Source organism: Dendrobium catenatum, unplaced genomic scaffold, assembly GCF_001605985.2.
Source record: "Dendrobium catenatum unplaced genomic scaffold, ASM160598v2 fragScaff_scaffold_621, whole genome shotgun sequence".
Lineage (NCBI taxonomy): Eukaryota > Viridiplantae > Streptophyta > Magnoliopsida > Asparagales > Orchidaceae > Dendrobium > Dendrobium catenatum.
Window position 1 is genome coordinate 7279762 of NW_021319083.1, and position 6534 is coordinate 7286295.

Below are 6534 nucleotides of genomic sequence, written 5' to 3' on the forward strand. Positions count from 1 at the left end.
TTTTTTTTCCTGTATGTCTTTAATTGGTTTATAATAGGATTTGTGTTTGTAAACCAATTGCATGTTTTTATTGTTTAATTTAATGTAACTATTAATCTATTTATTATTGCATCAAAAGAAGTAGATGTTTCCGAAAAGATGTTTCCCTTATCAAAAAGATGTTTCCCTTGATATTTTCAATCTCCATAATTACTGCAGCCTCACTATTCTTCACTCTCTTGAACCTTTTCTAGAGCTATTTTAATTATTTGCTGGAATAGCTGGATTTCACCATTTGAGTATTGGTCTATACATTTGGTGAGGCCTAACACTCCATGTTGCTTGTTGATTCACCGAAAGCTAAAAGCATAGGAGTATTTATTAGCTGCCATTGATTTATTGGATTTATTGGTGATTTTCCTCGCTAGCCTTTTATGTTTTCTTGATTGATTCTGTTTATGCTCCATTTTTATTAGCATCATCATGTAATATGTGTTATCAATGAATGTGAAAGATTAGATAGTTTTGATTTTAAAATGAAGCTATCTTGCCACCAAAAAAATTAATTATCCAGTACTTTGTTTAATCCGATATCTTCTTAGTAGAGTAAATGTATTAGTTTCGGCCTATGTTAAGGAAGATATAGATAGGCCCAAAAAGACTTGGTTAGAAAGTATTAAAAATAATATTTTTTTTATTAGATTTAGATAAAAAATTAACTTTTAACATGATACAATGGATGAAAAGTATTCATGCAGTTAATCCCATGTAGTCGGATAAATATTTGTTATTGTTGTTGTAGTACTTTGTAAATTGGGAATGTTAATTATTATATATATTTTGATTGATCTTATCCGAATTCTGAGTTGCATGATGATTTGAGATTTAGAGCAGCGTTCTGCTTGCAGCTTTGCTTGATTTATGTGGTAGTAGAGTTTGCTTTCACTTGCTCTTAAATAACATAGTCTAATTTTTTATTTTCTTCTGTTTAGACATTCAATTAATTTTCTTCCACTCATGTTTTACACTAATAGTTGTCTTATCAATTCAATAGTTTCTTGATTTTCCTAAGCTTTGATGTTCTAAGCCTTTTCTTTTATGGCTATTTAAAATTTACAATTCCTGATTATAGGCTAAAGATTATCCGTACATAATAAAATGTTCATCCCCTCTTAGTTTATTAGACGCATATTACTTTCCGATGATTCTAAAATTGGCATGTAGGTCTTAACATTATATCTCTATTTATTTCTAGCAACATGCATTTTATGCACATACATTTATACAACAACAACAACAACAACAACAACATCAAGCCTTTATCCCACTACGTGGGGTCGGCTACATGAATCCTTTTTCTCCATTGTGTTCTATTAAAAGTCAAATTCTCATTTAAACCTAATAAAGAGACAGTGTTACATATATTTATACTAGTAAAATAAAATTCTAAACATAGGCGGACGGAAGGCGGAGGGACTAATTAGTTTTAACAATTGAATTTACTATATAATTAATCTTACATATTCTAAGAGTTATATTAACATAACTTGAAATGAGTTGATTTTTAATTGTTGGGCCAATCAGGGCCCGAGCCCCATTATAGACATCCAATGAAAATAAAATTTAATTATTAATAAAAAACATAATATTTTACTGACAAAATAGATACCTTATTTATGATGCATAAAATAAGACATAAAAAAGAAAAGGTTTAAAGAGATTAAGGTTTCGTTTGGGATGACTTTTTTATTGCTTCTTAAAGCAGCTTTCTAGTACAAATATTTTTATTTTTATACTGAAAAGCTGTTTTTAAAAGCAGCAAGAAAACTATCCCAAACAAAGCCTAAAAGGATATTGAATATATCCGATTATGCCTTTATCTCAAAGAAACAGTAAAATAACAATAATTTGTGGCTAATTGTAAATCTATCCAGTTGCCCTAATATTGTGATCTACTTTGTTTTCATGAATGGATAGTTTCGCCTCCTCAGAAAATAATTGCCAACAATACTGGTATTGCTTTTTATGACATTTATAATATTTTTATATCTGCAGCGTTCTTCATACTCTTCGCACTATTGTATTCGTTATAACACGCCAGACATAGGATTCCTTTTCGGTTCACAAGATGAACTTCACTAGCCTCTGATGCAGGGAAATTATTAGGTCTGATCACCGGACCTAAATTTGTGTCTGAATCCCTGCGTTTTTTGTGCGCTTTTTATGTATTTTTTCAAAAAAATAGCTAATACGTAATTAAAATTTCATATTAGCTACCTTTTTAAAAAAATACATTAAAAAGTGCACAAAATGTGCAGGGATCCAAACACAAATTTAGGTCCGGTGATCGGACCTAATAATTTCCTGGAAAAAATTATTAGGTCTGGTCACTGGATCTAATTTTGTGTCTGGATCCCTGTGCTTTTTGTACGCTTTTTGTGCGCTTTTGATGTATTTTTGCAAAAATAAAGCTTATATGCAATTTTAATTGCATATTTGTTGTTTATTTTTGCAAAAATACATCAAAAGCGCACAAAAAGCGCAGGAATCCGGACACAAATTTAGTTCAAATGACCGTACCTAATAATTTCCCTTGCATTAGAGGCCAGTGAAGTCCATCTTGTGAATTGAAAAGGAATCCTATATCTGGTGTGTTATAACGAATCCAATAGTGCGAAGAGGCTGAAAGACACTGCAGATATAAAAAAAATATTATAAATGTCATAAAAAGCAATATCAGTATTGTTGCCAATTATTTTCTGAGGAAGGCGGACTGTCCATTCATGAAGAAGAAGTAGATCACAATATTAGATAAACTGGATAGATTTACAATTAGCTACAAATTATTGTTATTTTACTTTTTTTTTTTAGAGAAAGGCTTAACCGAATATATTCCCTAGGCTTTTAATCTCTTTGAATCTTTTTTTTTCTTATGTCTTATTTTATGCATCATAAATAAAGTATCTATTTTGACAGTACAGTATTATGTTTTTTCATTAATAGTTAAATTTTATTAAGGTATCTAATGGGATTTTAAAAAAAATTAGTGTCGCAAGAAATTATTGTAATTCAAATAATAATAATAATAAAAATGACTTAATTATAGTTTATTGTATAATAAAGAGCACAGAAGCTAGCCTGATAAATGACATGATGCTATTTGATTCATTTTTCAAACGAAAAAATCATAGATCCACAAAACATTAAATTTTTATTTGTTAATTTGACAATTCACTAATTAATTCACTAATTGAGAACAAGAATAAACAAAATATAAAGATTTAAAATACAAAAGTTGAATAATTGCTAAATGATTAATGCGAAGGTGCATGGATATAGAATTTATCATTCTAGCTCTATATGAAGATCTAATACACTAACAGATGAGAGAGAGGTTCAAAAGTCATAAGAAGCACCAAGATTTTTATGTGAGAACCCCTGGAAAGGACTAATGATTCTACTAGTGTTTTGGAGACCAATGGTGGTCAAAGAGGTTGTAGTTGGAGGATGATGGTGGTCGGAGGAGCCATAGTTGGGCTACTTTGATCAGAGGGACTATAGTCAATAGGAGACGGTGGTAAGAGAGACCATAGGCCGAGGGCGATGGTTGTCGAAGGGACCATAGTCAACAGATGATAGAAGTCAGAGGGACCTTAGTCGGCGGGAAATGGAGGTCAAAGGGACTATAGCCAATAAGTGACTAAGATTGGAGGGACCATGGTCAGAGTGCCACGGAGGTCGAGTGATAGTGGTCAGCGGGAAATTAGTCAGCATATGAAGGTGGTCGAAGGGACCATAATACTTGGTGGGCCACGATGGTTGGAGTATAACTAGTGGGCGACATTGGTTGAAGGGAACATATTTGATAGGAAATAGAGGTTACATGGATCATAGTAGACGAGCAATGGTGGTCATGGGGATTGTAGTAACTCTGGAAATGGTGGTTGGAGGGACCTTAGTCGGTGGGTTATGAATATCTCTTGGGCGGTAGTTGGTGGGTGACAATGGTCGGAGGAATCATAATCAGCCGACGATGATTATCAAAGTGAACTTTGTCGGTAGTGAATGTGGTCAGTTGGATCGAAGTCTGCTGGCGACGATGGTCGAAGGGACCATTGTCAGCAAGCAATTATGGTCGGAGAGACCATGGTCACTGGTGAAGGTGGTCGAAGGAATCGTGCTCGGGGGACAATGGTGGTCGACAATAACAATGGTCAACAGACGATTGTGATCTCAGGGACCGCAATGATGGTTGGAGCGACTATAATTTATGAGTAAGGAAAGTAGCTGGGAAGAGGTCCAACGGCAATTGGCAACAGACAGAGGTCAGACGATGAATGGTGGATGGGCGGTGGTCTAGTGATAGTCAACTATCAGACCGAGTTTCGACGATGATAGAGATCCCGACAGATTTTTGACAACGGTCAGCGACTAGGAGGTGGTTCAAAGATGGTTAGCGACCTGGCAACAGTCTAGCGATGGTCGACAGAAATTTATTAGAGGTGGTCAACGAAAGTTCACCAACACTAGTGGTTTGGTATATATATAAGATCTTTGAAACCTTATAGCAATCTCTAATTTCTAGCTCAAGGGTCCCCTTGATGAAGAGAGCATACATATGTTTATAGATTTTTTAGAGTGGCATGCCTTGCAACATGGAGAAGGTCCGGAGTAAATTTGGAGTGCTACATCGAATGGTTCACATCAATTTCCTTGATCATATATCATTCATTTAATCATTTAAGCACCTTAAAGATGTCTTAATTAAGTGATATTAGGCTCTTTGAATTCATCTCGTCAAGTCACTCGATTCAACTATAAATATGATTTATTTGGATGTCATTTTATTATCCAATTTATACTTTGAACCTTCTAAAGGTGCCATCGCAAATACAATAATATTACATGTTCTAATCACCTATAGATCTCGTCTGTTGCATCTCATTTCACTTGTCCATTGTAGACTTCGTCTAATTATCTATTGTATACACCTCATAGAATTTCACTCTTGCCAACTATGCACTCCTCGAATTTTAATGTCGTCCCTCCCCATGGTTTCTCCATTCAAACAATGTTTAAAATTGCGTATTCGGGTATTGAGGCGTTTTTCATTCGTGAGGCGAGGCGTAAGCCTTAAGGAGTAAGCCTCAAAATTAAAAAATTGTGTAAACATAAAATAATAAATTTTGTATATACTAATGAGTATATAATATATAAACATAAAAATGCTACTTACCACATCTTTGAGAATAAATAAGGGAGACATATCACATAAGAACTCACTAGTCATTAGTCATCAGCACTGTCATCCCTCATCAGTAATCACTCATCACTAAGGGGCTCTTCATTTGAATCATCATTATGATGAACTGCTCTCTCCTGTCCCCCCTCTCCTATAGAGTCCAATATCTCACAGTCAACTTCTTCTTTCTCATTATCAGTTATCTTCCTCTTCCCTAAATATTTTTAAACAATATCATAATGAATAATAGTATAATACATTAATAAAAGTTTAAGAAAAGAAAACTATATTATTTATATACATTTTTTTATTTGTTCTTGAGTTGTGTTGGATGTGAATGCTTTAAGACCATAAAAGAAATCAACATTTAAATCTTCATCTTGTAATTCAGACGGCATCACTTCAACTTCATCATCTATAAACTACTTATCATCAGATGCCACATCATCACAAAGCAAAAGATCTTCATCATCCATTAATCCTTTTTTCTTCAAATTTTTATCTCTGAGTCTCCTATTGTACATAATGTACACCAGTGAGTTCATCTTTAATGTCGACAAGTTGTTTGTACTTGGTTGTAGGTATTCTAATTTCTTTCACAGCCAGATGAAGAGCATGTCAAGCCCAAAACTTTCACAGCAAAACGCTATAATTCTAGAGTCCCATCACCAATTTGAATCCACCACACAACTGGAGATCGTTTGACAATTGTATCTTTTACTTGTTGTAATTCAAGAAAACCTTCTTTGTTCCTAAAAGGTACCAATTGCAAGTCAGCATTTGATCTTTCAGTTGCATCACTTATTAGATGATCCATGCATTGATATAATCCCAACTTTATTTCAGGGTTTGTTGACTTATTCTCTGCATATTGATACTGAGGGTTTAGGTAGTAGCTAGCGGCATGCAAGTGTCGGTGAAGCTGTAGTATATACAATATCATCGGCCCATCGTAGAAAATTGGGCCTTTTCTCAGCATACATAGGAGCATGAAAAGAAGTATGCTCCAGGAACCAAATCTGCATAAGATGAAAGAAAATTTTAGCACTCACATTGAGCTAATAAAATTTTAAATGAATTTAGCAGTTAGCACGTAGCACTTACAATTAGCCGAGGTACAAAACCGTTGATGTAACCTGCTGGCTTCTTATTTAAAATCTTGGAGGAGGCCTTATTAAACTCTTCAACTAAAAATTCCCAAATTGAACTAGCCCAGTTTATTGACAAAAAATCATATGGATTATTTGCTATTCTTTGAAGCACCCGAGGGGTTTTGAAGTTGTTAAGTTGAAAAAGTAAATTTGAATATAAAT

The 6534-nt window shown here is 33.9% G+C and overlaps 1 protein-coding gene across 1 annotated transcript in view; it reads left to right on the forward strand.

Annotated features, from left to right (window-relative positions):
* The window catches only part of LOC110116115 (DEAD-box ATP-dependent RNA helicase 31), a 59033-nt gene that overhangs the window by 39626 nt on the left and 12873 nt on the right, over nt 1-6534 (forward strand). The gene's annotated exons all lie outside the window — the stretch shown is intronic.